The following is a 16493-nucleotide window of genomic DNA, read 5'->3' on the forward strand; positions in this document are numbered from 1 at the left end:
ATAAATATATATAGTTGTGTGCAGAAATTTTGAGAAACAACTACAAATGTGCACTCCATTCGTTACAAAAAAGATCAATCAGACTGATTCATAATGTTGGATATTGAGAACATAAAAACCCTTTATCTATTAAGTCAAAAACATTAAAGTTCGATAATTTGGTAAATTTGCAAACAGCTAAATTGATGCACAAAGCAAACTATAACCTGCTACAAAATAATGTGCGATAATTCTTCTCAACTAAAGAGAAGAAATATGAGTTTAGAGGAAAATAAAATGTAAAACATTTGTATGAATGTTAAACACTTAGAACCTTTAGCATATTAGTATGTGGAATTAAATTATGGAATGGATTAAGTAAAGTAGTTAAACATTGTACTGATATGATCCAGTTTAAGAAGTTGTTCAAATAAATAGTGCTCACAAAGTACAAAGAAGAAGAACTAAGAGAAATACTTTCAACCTGATTAAAAATAACATATTATTCATTTCAGTATGTTAATAATGACTGACTTAAATCATTACATATTAGTTGTTTTACTCATTCACGGTTGCCACTTTACTATAAAAAAGGTCATTAAATAATTGTATAAATTTGTAAACGCTCTTAAGTGGGAAAGGGGTAGGATTGAATAAGCTTTTTCTTCCTGCTCCTTTTCGGACGTGATGTAAACAGAAATGATATTTTGTGACAGAGTGATTGGAGCACATACTAACAAAATAACATAACATTCATGAAGTTTGGTTATTTTATGAATTTATTATGGCTCTACTGAAAATCTGCTGGGTCAAAAGTATACATACAGCAATGTTGATATTCGGTTCCATGTCCCTTGGCAAGTTTCACTGCAATAAGGCGCTTTTGGTAGCCATCCACAAGCTTCTGATTGATTTTTTGACCACTCCTCTTGACAAAATTGGTGCAGTTCAGCTAAATGTGTTGGTTTTCTGACATGGACTTGTTTCTTCAGCATTGCCCACGCATTTAAGTCAGGTCATTGTGAGGAGCATTCTGAAACCTTCATTCTAGCCTGATTTAGCCATTCCTTTATCACTATTGACGTCATTGTCCTGTTGGAACACCCAACTGCGCCCAAGACCCAACCTCCAGGCTGATGATTTTAGCTTGTCCTGAAGAATTTGGAGCTAATCCTCCTCTTTCGTTGTTCCATTTACTAAAGCACCAGTTCCTTTGGCAGAAAAACAAGCCCAAAGCATAATACTACCACCACCATGCTTGACGGTAGGTATGGTGTTCCTGGGTTTAAAGGCCTCACCTTTTCTCCTCCAAACATATTGCTGGGTTTTGTGGCCAAACAGCTCAATTTTTGTTTCATCTGACCACAGAACTTTCCTCCAGAAGGTCTTATCTTTGTCCATGTGATGTCAGAGGAAACAAAAATCGAGCTTTGCACAGTTTAAACTGGGAATGTCTGTTGATATCGGACTGCCTCGGCCGATAAATGCCTTAAAATGTAATATTGGAAATTATCGGTATCGGTTTCAAAAAGTAAAATATGTGAGTTTGTAAAACACCGCTGTTTACACGGACGTAGGGAGAAGTACAGAGCGCCAATAAACCTTAAAGGCACTGGCTTTGCGTGCCGGCCCAGTCACATAATAGCTACGGCTTTTCACACAAAAAAGTGAATGCAAGGCATACTTGGCAAACAGCCATACAGTTCACACTGAGGGTGGCCGTGTAAACAACTTTAACACTGTTACAAATATGCGCCACACTGTGAACCCGCACCAAACAAGAATGACAAACACATTTCGGGAGAACATCCGCACCGTAACACAACATGAACACAACATAACTAATACCCAGAACCCTATGCAGCAATAAGTCTTCCGGGACACTACAAAATACACTCCCCCCATTCGCCCCACCTCATATTCTGATTTTGGAGGTCTCAAGGTTGCCGAGTATGCTCTAGTATACTCTGGACTGAAGCTGTGTGCCTTCATTGTTTTTGTAGCTGTTGTTTTGAGGCATGTTTTTAAAAAAAAGAAATGCACTTGGTGAAAGTCAAAGTATAGTATTTCCCGTAGTTGTGATGGGTATCAGGATTATCTCAGGGAGAGCATGTCCCAAATTCCAAGCTGCTGTTTTGAGGCATGTTAAAAAAAAAGTAATGCACTTTGTGACTTCAATAATAAATATGGCAGTGTCATGTTTGTCATGATCGGTGGTATGGATTATGTTTTTGTTAGCTTTGAGCTCTTGTCGTTCCTGTTTGCGCTCCCTTGTTTGTTTAGTTACCATGGCGACTTATAAGTTTCACCTGCTTCTGGTGTGCGAGAAACGCACCTGCTCTAATCAAGAAGAAAATGATTTAAGCCTGTCTTTGCCAGTCAGTCGTCCTGGCGTCAGGTTTGTTCTCCCGGGAAGCAATTAGGACTATTCCGGACAAGGCGTGATGGTAGGAACTAGGGCTGGGAATCTTTGGGTGTCCCATGATTCGATTCAATATCGATTCTTGGGGTCGCGATTCGATTATAAATCGATTTTTTTCCGATTCAACGCGATTCTGGATTCAAAACGATTCTGGATTCATTCAATACATAGGATTTCAGCAGGATCTATCCCAGTCTGCTGACATGCTAGCAGAGTAGTAGTTTTTAAAAAAAAAAAAAGCTTTTATAATTGTAAAGGACAATGTTTTATCAACTGATTGTAATAATGTAAATTTGTTTTAACTATTAAACAAACCAAAAATATGAGTTATTTTATCTTTGTGAAAACATTGGACTACATTTATAAATCTCTAATGATAATGTCAACGAGGGATTTTTAATCACTGCTATGCTGAAATTATAACTAATATTGATACTGTTGTTTGCTGCTAGCGGGGTGTATAAAATAGTCAGGAATTGTCATGCATACAAAGGATTCTGGGTATTTGTTGTGTTTGTCAATCTTGTTTGGTGTGGCTTCACAGCATGGCGCATATTACTAAGAGTGTTCAAATTGTTTATATCGCAACCATGCTGTAGAGGGCGACAAAGTCAATGACTTCATAGCACGCCCTAATACTTATTATCTGGGTGACCGCCGGTAGTCATTCTAGAGAATATCAGCGTCTCTTATTGTCTTCTTCGCTTTGTGAGACGGGTCTTAAATGGCTCTTTGAATGGCAAAGGATACCGATCCCAGAACCATGTATATCAAATATTTCCGGATGGTTCAACCGCCACCGGCCCGATTCTAATTAAAATCAATTTTTTCGTCATGTCACCCGCCCGACCCGCGGTTTATCCACGGATAAGACCGCAAACCGCGCATCTCTATTGGTTGGATTGATAAAAAAAAAACAATTAAAAAAAAAATGAGACTAGATTCTGAATCGCACAAGGTGAGAATCGCGATTCAAATTCGAATCGATTTTTTCCCACACCCCTAGTAGGAACATATTTATTTCCCAAAACTCAAAAGGGTACAAAAAAACAGAAAACAACCCAGAGGCAAGCGTGCCCATCGCACACGGAAGCTAAGGCAAAAACTTAGGACATGAAACTATAGAGCAGCACTAGCTCTTCTGGGACACTACAATATATACCCCAGCTACCTCCTAAAAACTCTGCCCCCCCCCCCCCCCCCCCCCAGTGTTGTACTTTAATCCGTCGATTGGTATGTGTTTGTTTGGCAAACACTTCAACCTCCTCATGCTCTCTCAGGGAGAGCATGTCCCAAATTCCAAGCTGCTGTTTTGAGGCATGTTAAAAAAAAAAATTATGTGTTCATTCATAACTGTATATATCAGTACTGGTAATAAAGAGTTGGACAATATCGGATATCGGTAAAATAAAGCCATTATCGGACATCTGTTCATTTAAACGGGGTGTCCTGCTATCTAAACTTGTAAACAAAGGTCAATCTATATAATATACAGTAGGCAAGGTTGTATTTTCGCCTCATCCGTCACTCTTAAAGGTCTACTGAAAGCCACTACTAGAGACCACGCAGTCTGATAGTTTATATATCAATGATGAAATATTAACATTGCAACACATGCCAATACGGCCTTTTTAGTTTACTAAATTATCATTTTAAATTTCAAATTAATGGGGGAAATTGTCGCTTTCTCGGTCCGAATAGCTCTTGCTGCTGGAGGCTCACATTGTAAACAATGTGAGGATGTTTTTATAGTCTTTGGTATGACTCAGCCGGGGTTTGAACTCACGACCTACCGATCTCAGGCGGACACTCTAACCTCTAGGCCACTGAGTCGGCAACCCCCGTACGGCCCATTTTGTTATGGAGTGCTAATCAGGCATATTGATCCTTGAACTCACCGTAGTTTGTTTACGTGTACAACTTTTTCCAACGCTGCCACAGAAAGATAGGTTTTGTACCATTTCTTTTATGTCTCATTTTGTCCACCAAATGTTTTATACTGTGCGTGAATGCACAAAAGGTGAGCTTTGTTGATGTTATTGACTTGCTGTGAAGTGCTAATCAGGCATATTGATCCTTAAACTCACGGTAGTTTGTTTACGTGTACAACTTTCTCTGACGCTGCCACAGAAAGATGGGTTTTGTACCATTTCTTTAATGTCTCATTTTTGTCCACCAAACGTGTTATACTGTGCGTGAATGCACAAAAGGTGAGCTTTGTTCATGTTATCGACTTGCTATGGAGTGCTAATCAGGCATATTGATCCTTGAACTCACCGTAGTTTGTTTACGTGTACAACTTTTTCCGACGCTGCCACAGAAAGACAGGTTTTGTGCCACTCCTTCTTTGTCTCATTTTTGTCCACCAAAAAATGTATGCTGTGCGTGAATGCACAAAAGGTGAGCTTTGTTGATGTTATCGACTTGCTATGGAGTGCTAATCAGGCATATTGATCCTTGAACTCACCGTAGTTTGTTTACGTGTACAACTTTCTCCGACGCTGCCGCAGAAAGACAGGTTTTGTGCTACTCCTTCTTTGTCTCATTTTTGTCCAACAAAAAATGTATGAAGTGCGTGAATGCACAAAAGGTGAGCTTTGTTGATGTTATTGACTTGCTATGAAGTGTTAATCAGGCATATTGATCCTTGAACTCACCGTAGTTTGTGTACGTGTACAACTTTCTCTGACGCTGCCACAGAAAGACGGGTTTTTGTGCCACTCCTTCTTTGTCTCATTTTTGTCCACCAAAATATTTATGCTGTGCGTGAATGCACAAAAATTGAGCTTTGGCGATGTTATTGACTTGCTATGAAGTGCTAATCAGGCATATGGATCCTTGAACTCACCGTAGTTTGTTTACGTGTACAACTTTGTCCGACGCTGCCACAGAAAGATGGTTTTGTACCATTTATTTTATGTCTCATTATTGTCCACCAAACGTTTTATACTGTGCGTGAATGCACAAAAGGTGAGCTTTGTTGATGTTATCGACTTGCTATGGAGTGCTAATCAGGCATATTGATCCTTAAACTCACCGTAGTTTGTTTACATGTACAACTTTCTCCGACGCTGCCACAGAAAGATGGGTTTTGTACCATTTCTTTTATGTCTCATTTTTGTCCACCAAACGTTTAATACTGTGCGTGAATGCACAAAAGGTGAGCTTTGTTGATGTTATCGACTTGCTATGGAGTGCTAATCAGGCATATTGATCCTTGAACTCACCGTAGTTTGTTTACGTGTACAACTTTCTCCGACGCTGCCACAGAAAGATGGGTTTTGTACCATTTCTTTAATGTTTCATTTTTGTCCATCAAAAAATGTATACTGTGCGTGAATGCACAAAAGGTGAGCTTTGTCGATGTTATTGACTTGCTATGAAGTGCTAATCAGGCATATGGATCCTTGAACTCACCGTAGTTTGTTTACGTGTACAACTTTGTCCGACGCTGCCACAGAAAGATGGGTTTTGTACCATTTCTTTAATGTCTCATTTTTGTCCACCAAACGTTTTATACTGTGCGTGAATGCACAAAAGGTGAGCTTTGTCGATGTTATTGACTTGCTATGAAGTGCTAATCAGGCATATTGATCCTTGAACTCACCGTAGTTTGTTTACGTGTACAACTTTGTCCGACGCTGCCACAGAAAGACGGGTTTTGTGCCACTCCTTCTTTGTCTCATTTTTGTCCACCAAAAAATGTATGCTGTGCGTGAATGCACAAAAGGTGAGTTTTGTTGATGTTATTGACTTGCTATGAAGTGCTAATCAGGCATATTGATCCTTGAACTCACCGTAATTTGTTTACGTGTAAAACTTTCTCCGACGCTGCCGCAGAAAGACAGGTTTTGTGCTACTCCTTCTTTGTCTCATTTTTGTCCAACAAAAAATGTATGAAGTGCGTGAATGCACAAAAGGTGAGCTTTGTTGATGTCATCGACTTGCTATGGAGTGCTAATCAGGCATATGGATCCTTGAACTCACCGTAGTTTGTTTACATGTACAACTTTCTCCGACGATATGTACTGTGCTGTGCAATCTACTGATAAAAGTCTCAATCACTACAATACAGGATAGTCCCTAGTTCAGTCGCCCACAGATTTTTACACCGTGTATTGTATCACGCGAAAAGAATGGCGACTTTTTAAATCCGTCCGTCCTGAAGATGAAGTAGGGAAGGGTGCAGACCGACATGAGGCATGGGTTGGAGGTGATCGGTCAGCCGCGCAGGTCAGTGAAAAGGTCAGTGTTTTATCAGGTAAGATGAGAAGGGGGCATGAGGGGTCAGGTGAATAATTCAGAGCTGGATTGTTCGCGTCTCATGGTGCGACCCGCCGAGAGTGGCGTGGCTTTATGGCGACGCCTTCTGTTGATCAACAGATGAAGCCTCACCGGCGAAAATGGCGAAGCTTAGTTTTATAAACCTGAAAGTACTTACTTGCATCTCAAGTTGGCTCCGTCTCCATCCGTCCAGTGTCTACCGCTTATCTTAATATTGACGGCGATGTTTGTTTTGCGTTTAAAAGGTGGGTTTACTTTTTTTTTTTACCATTAGACAGTTTTTCGGAATCGATTCTGTTCATAACTTTTATGGACAGAATTTCTAGGCGCAGTCAAGGCGTTCCGGTTTGGTGACCGCAGGATTAGGTCTCTGCTTTTTGCAGATGATGTGGTCCTGATGGCTTCATCTGACCGGGATCTTCAGCTCTCACTGGATGGGTTCGCGACCGAAATGAGAATCAGCACCTCCAAGTCCGAATCCATGGTTCTCGCCCGGAAAAGGGTGGAAGGCCATCTCCGGGCTGGGTTGGAAACCCTGCCCCAAGTGGAGGAGTTCAAGAACCTAGGAGTCTTGTTCACGAGTGGGGGAAGAGTGGATCGTGAGATCAACAGTTGGATCGGTGCGGCGTCTTCAGTAATGTGGACGTTGTACAGATCCGTTGTGGTGAAGAAGGAGCTGAGCCGGAAGGCAAAGCTCTCAATTTACCGGTCGATCTACGTTCCCATCCTCACCTATGGTCATGAGCTTTGGGTCATGACCGAAAGGATAAGATCACGGGTACAAGCGGCCGAAATGAGTTTCCTTGGGCTCTCCCTTAGAGATAGGGTGAGAAGCTCTGCCATCCGGGAGGAACTCAAAGTAAAGCCGCTGCTCCTCCACATCGAGAGGAGCCAGATGAGGTGGTTCGGGCATCTGGTCAGGGGAAGACCCAGGACACGTTAGGAAGACTATGTCTCCCGGCTGGCCTGGGAACGCCTCGGGATCCCCCGGGAAGAGCTAGACGAAGTGGCTGGGGAGAGGGAAGTCTGGGTTTCCCTGCTTAGGCTGCTGCCCCCGCGACCCAACCTTGGATAAGCGGAAGAAGATGGATGGATGGATGGATATACAGTTTTTGTATTTTCTGTTAGTTTTGGACTCCTTTAGTTCCTGTTTGTGACGCCTGAGTTTGGTTGCCCTGGCTACTTATTGTTTTCACCTGCTTAGGGTGTTCGGGACGCTCACCTGTCTCTAATCAGGGTGAGCAAAAGTTGCACCTGTTCTGCAAGTTTTGCCCACCTGGGAGGGAACAGAGGTCTGGAAGTTCTCCTGGGTTCAAGCATGAGTAGAGAGGCGGTCTTGGGCCAGGGAATCCAGGGGATCGCCCAATGACTGTCACACACACAGGTGGTGAAATTAACCTTTGCATTCGACCCATCAGGTGGGAGGTGAGGGGAGCAGTGAGCATTTTGGTGATTTAATCCCCAATTCCGACCCTTGATGCTGAGTGCCAAGCAGAGAGGTAACAAGTCCCCATTTTATAGTCTTTGGTATGACTCGTCCAGGGTTTGAACTCACGACCTGCCGATCTCAGGCCACTGAGCACCAGGTCCAGAGTTAGCAAAGTCCTTTGGTCATAAAACCTGCGAAAGTGTACAACTTCTAGTGTAACCGACCAAATAAATACTGAGAAAGACACTTTGAGCATGATTTAGCTCATAGCGTGGCTCGGTTGGTAGAGTGGCCGTGCCAGCAACTTGAGGGTTGCAAGTTCGATTCCCGCTTGTGCCATCCTAGTTACTGCCGTTGTGTCCTCGGGCAAGACACTTTACCCACCTGCTCCCAGTGCCACCCACACTGGTTTAAATGTAACTTAGATATTGGGTTTCACTATGTAAAGCGCTTTGAGTCACTTGAGAAAAGCGCTATATAAATATAATTCACATTTACCAAAGGTGTATATTAGGTGTGTTTGTATGTATATATATATATATATATAGGTATATATATGTAGGTGTGGGAAAAAATCACAAGACTACTTCATCTCTACAGAACTGTTTCATGAGGGGTTCCCTCAATCATCAGGAGATTTTAATGGAAGCATTCACATACAATGGTTTATATAGGGCACAGAGTGGGTGGGTACAGGCAGGCGTAGGAGCGTGGTGATTGGCTCATGTGTTACCTAGGAGGTGTTTCCGTCTGTGGCGGCATGTTGAAATGATTTCACTGCGCTTGTTGAGGGATGATAGATCTGGATGATATACAATAAACAGTTTCTCTTTTAAGCATAGGTTGCATCTTTTATTACCACTGTTGTAAGGTGTGCTGGATGCAAGAATTTGCCATGTTATTGAATATTCAACATTGTTGTCTTTGAGGTTCCAAATGTGTTCGCTGAGTTCTGTAGAATTCCGCAAAGTCTGGTTTCTAAAGGAGGCGTTGTGATTATTCCATCTTGTTTTGAACGCTCCTTCGGTTAATCCACCATAATTTATGTATATATATATATATATATATATATATATATATATATATATATACATACATATATATACAGTGGGGCAAAAAAGTATTTAGTCAGCCACCGATTGTGCAAGTTCTCCCACTTAAAATGATGACAGAGGTCTGTAATTTTCATCATAGGTACACTTCAACTGTGAGAGACAGAATGTGAAAAAAAAATCCAGGAATACACATTGTAGGAATTTTAAGGAATTTATTTGTAAATTATGGTGGAAAATAAGTATTTGGTCAACCATTCAAAGCTCTCACTGATGGAAGGAGGTTTTGGCTCAAAATCTCACGATACATGGCCCCATTCATTCTTTCCTTAACACGGACCAATCGTCCTGTCCCCTCAGCGGAAAAACAGCCCCAAAGCATGATGTTTCCACCCCCATGCTTCACAGTAGGTATGGTGTTCTTGGGATGCAACTCAGTATTCTTCTTCCTCCAAACACGACGAGTTGAGTTTATACCAATAAGTTATATTTTGCTTTCTTCTAACCACACGACAGTCTCCCAATCCTCTGCTGTATCATCCATGTATCCATTTTGGTATCAACTCAACTCGTCGTGTTTGGAGGAAGGAGAATACTGAGTTGCATCCCAAGAACACCAGACCTACTGTGAAGCATGGGGGTGGAAACTTTACGCTTTGTGGCTGTTTTTCCTGCGAAGGGGACAGGACGATTGATCCGTGTTAAGGAAAGAATGAATGGGGCCATGTATCGTGAGATTTTGAGACAAAACCTCCTTCCATCAGTGAGAGCTTTGAATGGTTTACAAATAAATTCTTTAAAATTCCTACAATGTGAATACCTGGATTTTTTTTTTCACATTCTGTCTCTCACAGTTGAAGTGTACCTATGCTGAACATTACAGACCTCTGTCAATATTTTAAATGGGAGAACTTGCACAATCGCTGGCTGACTGTACATCAGTGTTATTATTTCTTCTCTGTGAATATATATCTATATTGCTGATAGCGTACAAGCTGTCAAAACTATGTGTATAATTAGCTGCCGGCCTGATAAAACAAGGAGCTACTGATAGCGATGCGAGCTCCCCCGCAAGAGATTGTCTCGCATTTCCCGAAAAAGCACACGCGGGAGTCTGTTTGGACTTTATCGCCGGGCTGGTTAATTCTGGTGGGAGTTCTTCCAACTGGACTCCTCTCAAAGGTGGACTTGTGTGTGGGCCGATAAAGATGTTTTCTCTTGCCAACTCGTCCGAGAAATGCCGACTTTTTTTTTTTTTTCCCTATAAAGAGGGCCTTTTTTTTTATTCCGCACAGTTGTGTTTGCCGTTAGACACAACAGAGGAAACACGAGGAAGGGGGGGGGGGGAAAACACAGCTGCTGTCTTATCTTGAACTGTAGGCTGTTGTTTGGTTTCAGGCACCTATCGCTGCAAGGCTAATAGACGTCCGTACCATGTTGATCACATCTTAAGGGAGCAAAAACAGGACATGTTTTTTATTCTGTATAAACATGTGACAGTCTTGTACTGGTAAGGCAAGGCAAGGCAACTTGATTTTATATAGCAAGTTTGCAACATTTTTTACAGGTTAAAAAGCATAGAGCAAAAAAAAACAAAAAAAAAAACAGTGCAAAATGTTTCGAAAAAAAAGTCATATTGCAAGATAGAAATAATGAGATAATACAAACCCTGTTTCCATATGAGTTGGGAAATCATGCTAGATGTAAATCAATCAATCAATCAATGTTTATTTATATAGCCCCAAATCACAAATGTCTCAAAGGACTGCACAAATCATTACGACTACAACATCCTCGGAAGAACCCACAAAAGGGCAAGGAAAACTCACATCCAGTGGGACGCCAGTGACAATGCTGACTATGAGAAACCTTGGAGAGGACCTCAGATGTGGGCAACCCCCCCCCCCCTCTAGAGGACCGAAAGCAATGGATGTCGAGCGGGTCTAACATGATACTGTGAAAGTTCAATCCATAGTGGCTCCAAGACAGCAGTGAAAGTCCCGTCCACAGGAAACCATCTCAAGCGGATCAGCAGCGTAGAGATGTCCCCAACCGATACAGGCGAGCGGTCCATCCTGGGTCCCAAATATAAATAGAATACAATGATTTGCAAATAATTTTCAACCCATATTCAGTTGAATATGCTACAAAGACAACATATTTGATGTTCAAACTGATAAACATTTTTTTTTTGTGCAAATAATCATTAACTTTACAGTTTCATGCCAGCAACATGTGACAAAGAAGTTGGGAAAGGTGGCAATAAGTACTGATAAAATTGAGGAATGCTCATCAAACACTTATTTGGAACATCCCACAGGTGTGCAGGCTAATTGGGAATAGGTGGGTGCCATGATTGGGTGTAAAAAGAGCTTCCCAAAAAATGCTCAAGTCTTTCACAAGAAAGGCAAATAGTCAAAAAATTGCAAGAAATTTAGGGATTTCAACGTCTACGGTCCATGATATCCCCAAAAGGTTTAGAGAGTCTGGAGAAATCACTCCACGTAAGCGGCATGGCCGGAAACCAGCATTGAATGACCGTGACCTTCGATCCCTCAGACGGCACTGTTTAAAAAACCGACATCACTCTCTAAAGGATATCACCACATGGGCTCAGGAACACTTCAGAAAACCACTGTCACTAAATACAGTTGGTCGCTACATCTGTAAGTGTAAGTTAAAGCTCTACTATGCAAAGCGAACGCCATTTATCAACAACATCCAGAAACGCCGCCGGCTTCTTTGGGCCCGAGATCATCTAAGATGGACTGACGCAAAGTGGAAAATTGTTCTGTGGTCTGTCTATCTGTGTTGGCCCTGCGATGAGGTGGCGACTTGTCCAGGGTGTACCCCGCCTTCCGCCCGATTGTAGCTGAGATAGGCGCCAGCGCCCCCCGCAGCCCCAAAAGGGAATAAGCGGTAGAAATGGATGGATGGACGAGTCCACATTTCAAATTGTTTTTGGAAATATTCGACATCGTGTCATCCGGACCAAAGGGGAAGCGAACCATCCAGACCAGGGGTGCTCACACTTTTTTTGCAGGCGAGCTACTTTTCAATAGACCAAGTCGGGGAGATCTACCGCATTCATATTTATAATTTATATTTATTAATTTATGAAAGGGACATTTTTGTTAACAAGTTAAATGTGTTTAATGATAATACAAGCATGTTTAACACTTATGGATTCCTTTCTTTCATGAAGGCAAGAATATAAGTTGGTGTATTACCTGATTCTGATGACTTGCATTGATTGGAGTCAGACAGTGGTGCTGGAGGAGAAAAAAAAGTCCTCCTTTCTGTCCAATCCCACATGAAAGTGGTTGGATTTGGCATCTTATTTGTCCAACTTGCATACTCCTTTTTAAACACTTTGTTATGAGCGTAGCATATGTGTGTGTGGCCCTTTAATGTGTTGACAGCAGGTGAGTGACGTCAGTGAGTGGGCGAGCGAGGAGAGGGAGCGGTCGCTGAGGGCGGGGGAGAAATACATTGGCATCGAACTCCGTAGCTTGCTAGCTTGTGTACGCTAGTTTTCTCAGACTCTTATTTTGTTAGCACAGGCAGGATGAAGCAGATCTTTTATTGTGAAGACAGGAACTGTGCTGTCGGTCTTTAGAGTTTTGACGGCAGGTACGGCCCAAGAGTCTGTTGAAATAAAAAGTGTTTCTCTCCATCCTGTGAGTGATTTTTTTTCTTAAATATGAGCTCACAGCAGCCGGCGTCATCTCACAAGATCCTCGGGTGCCGAGAATGTCGAACAACTGACGAAAGTGAAGTCTTGGTGATTTAAGTCTCATCTTAAAACTCATCTGTATACTCTAGCCTTTAAATAGACCTCCTTTTTAGACCAGTTGATCTGCCGCTTCTTTTCTTTCTCCTATGTCCCCCCCTCCCTTGTGGAGGGGGTCCGGTCCGATGACCATGGATGAAGTACTGACTGTCCAGAGTCGAGACCCAGGATGGACCGCTCGTCGGGACCCAGGATGGACCGCTCGCCTGTATCGGTTGGGGACATCTCTACGCTGCTGATCCGCTTGAGATGGTTTCCTGTGGACGGGACTCTCACTGCTGTCTTGGAGCCACTATGGATTGAACTTTCACAGTATCATGTTAGACCCGCTCGACATCCATTGCTTTCGGTCCCCTAGAGGGGGGGTTGCCCACATCTGAGGTCCTCTCCAAGGTTTCTCATAGTCAGCATTGTCACTGGCGTCCCACTGGATGTGAATTCTCCCTGCCCACTGGGTGTGAGTTTTCCTTGCCCTTTTGTGGGTTCTTCCGAGGATGTTGTAGTCGTAATGATTTGTGCAGTCCTTTGAGACATTTGTGATTTGGGGCTATAAAAATAAACATTGATTGATGATTGATTGAAGATTGATGATTGCTCATTTTTATGTCTATTTTTTTAATGCCTATCACACCCTCCGATATCGACTGGTAGCTGGCGATTGACGTAATGGGCAACCTTGATCCAGACTGTCATCGACGCAAAGTTAAAAATCCAGCATCTGTGATGGTATGGGGGTGCATTAGTGCCCAAGGCATGGGTAACTTACACATTTGTGAAGGCACCATTAATGCTGAATGGTCCATACAGGTTTTGGAGCAACATATGTTGTCATCCAAGCAACGTTATCATGGACGCCCCTGCTTATTTCAGCAAAACAATGCCAAGCCACGTGTTACAACAGCGTGGCTTCGTAAAAAAAGAGTGCGGGTATTTTCCTGGCCCGCCTGCAGTCCAGACCTGTCTCCCATGGAAAATGTGTGGCGCATTATGAAGCGTAAAATACGACAGCGGGGACTGTTGAAGGACTGAAGCTCTACATAAAACAAGAATAGGAAAGAATTCCACTTTCAAAGCTTCAACAATTAGTTTCCTCAGTTCTCAAACGTTTATTGAGTGTTGTTAAAAGAAAAGGTGATGTAACACAGTGGTGAACATGCCCTTTCCCAACTACTTTGGCATGTGTTGCAGCCATGAAATTCTAAGTTATTTATTATTTGCAAAAAAAAAATAAAGTTTATGAGTTTGAACATCAAATATCTTGTCTTTGTAGCGCATTCAACTGAATTTGGGTTGAAAAGGATTTGCAAATCATTGTATTCTTATTATATTTGCATCTAACACAATTTCCCAACTCACATGGAAACGGGGTTTGTATGTTCAGCACGTCGAAGGAAATACTCGCGTTGACAAGGTGCTTCTGTAGTCCTTCACAAATGCATGCAAAAATGCATGAACATGCATGTTGCTAAAAGTTTTTACATATAAGAGATTTATTAATAACATCTTTCATATGTGATAGAAAAAAACGTACACTCCAAAAGCATAAGCAATGCAAGCAGACACCCAAACAATCATCAGTCCAGAGAAGTGAAGTGAATTATATTTATATAGCGCTTTTCTCTAGTGACTCAAAGCGCTTTACATAGTGAAACCCAATATCTAAGTTACATTTAAACCAGTGTGGGTGGCACTGGGAGCAGGTGGGTAAAGTGTCTTGCCCAAGGACACAACGGCAATGACTAGGATGGCGTGAGCGGGAATCGAACCTGCAACCCTCAAGTTGCTGGCACGGCCGCTCTACCAACCGAGCTATGAAGGCGTCGCCACTGCTCGAGAGTCCAGTGGCGACGTGCTTTTACACACAGCATCCCACACTTTGCATTAGACTTGGGTGATGTATGGCTTAGATGCAGCTGCTCAGCCATGGAAACCCATTCCATGAAACTCTTTGCGTAGAGAACGTGGGCTAATTGGAAGGTCACATGAAGTTTGGAGCTCTGTAGCGACTGACATTGCAGAAAATGCGCTTCAGCATCCGTCGACCCCTCACTTATCAGTTTACGTGGCCTACCACTTGGTGGCTGAGTTGCTGTTGTTCCCAAACTCTTCACTTCTCTTGTGATAAAGTTGACTTTGGAATAAATAGGAGTGAGGAAACTTCACGACTGGATTTGTTGCACAGGTGGCATTCAGTGTTTTCCCCCAAAAATGTGTTAGTTAAGGTGGTGTCTCTCCGGCTGACAGACCGGGGAAGAGGGTGGGTGGGTGTAAGGATCGGTGTAACCCGGCCTGTCGCCATCACCTCTGGGGGGCGGGGGGCAATAGACTACAGACTGTGGTGAAGTAGGCCGGCTTCGTCGCATGAAAAAGCCTACATCATTGGTTGTGTTTTCCGCTCCATTTGCTGAATGGCGATATATATCTCCATATTTTTTTCCCGTAAAGTAAAAACAAAACAGTCCTAGTTACCCGAGATACTAAAATAATGACTTACAAAGTCAAATTAATGACTTAATGTAAGTAAGCGTTTTCAATAAGCGTTTAAAAAAAAAAAAGTTTAAAGTGGGGCTACATGCTGATATATGCTCAACTCCATCCAGCCATGCATCAATTTCCTACCGCTTGTCCCTTTTGGGGTCTCTCCTTAATTTACTACAGCATTTGGGGAGCCTGTAGTTGATTTTTATTATGTAAATGTTATATTTTTATCAACATCAATCAATCAATCAATCAATGTTTATTTATATAGCCCCAAATCACAAATGTCTCAAAGGACTGCACAAATCATTACGACTACAACATCCTCGGAAAGAACCCACAAAAGGGCAAGGAAAACTCACACCCAGTGGGCAGGGAGAATTCACACCCAGTGGGACGCCAGTGACAATGCTGACTATGAGAAACCTTGGAGAGGACCTCGGATGTGGGCAACCCCCCCCCCTCTAGGGGACCGAAAGCAATGGATGTCGAGCGGGTCTAACATGATACTGTGAAAGTTCAATCCATAGTGGCTCCAACACAGCCGCGAGAATTCAGTTCAAAGCGGATCCAAGACAGCAGCGAGAGTCCCGTCCACAGGAGACCATCTCAAGCGGAGGCGGATCAGCAGAGTAGAGATGTCCCCAATCGATACAGGCGAGCGGTCCATCCTGGGTCCCGACGAGCGGTCCATCCTGGGTCTCGACTCTGGACAGCCAGTACTTCATCCATGGTCATCGGACCGGACCCCGTCCCTTGTGGGGGGGGACATAGGAGAAAGGAAAGAAGCGGCAGATCAACTGGTCTAAAAAGGAGGTCTATTTAAAGGCTAGAGTATACAGATGAGTTTTAAGGTGAGACTTAAATGCTTCTACTGAGGTAGCATCTCGAACTGTTACCGGGAGGGCATTCCAGAGTACTGGAGCCCGAACGGAAACGCTCTATAGCCGCAGACTTTTTTTGGGCTCTAGGAATCACTAATAAGCCAGAGTCCTTTGAACACAGATTTCTTGCCGGGACATATGGTACAATACAATCGGCAAGATAGGATGGAGC

The 16493-nt window shown here is 42.7% G+C and overlaps 1 protein-coding gene across 1 annotated transcript in view; it reads left to right on the top strand.

Annotated features, from left to right (window-relative positions):
* The window catches only part of LOC133550031 (phospholipid-transporting ATPase ID-like), a 122328-nt gene that overhangs the window by 4041 nt on the left and 101794 nt on the right, over nucleotides 1–16493 (top strand). The window lies entirely within an intron of this gene.

This window comes from Nerophis ophidion, linkage group LG01, assembly GCF_033978795.1.
Source record: "Nerophis ophidion isolate RoL-2023_Sa linkage group LG01, RoL_Noph_v1.0, whole genome shotgun sequence".
Lineage (NCBI taxonomy): Eukaryota > Metazoa > Chordata > Actinopteri > Syngnathiformes > Syngnathidae > Nerophis > Nerophis ophidion.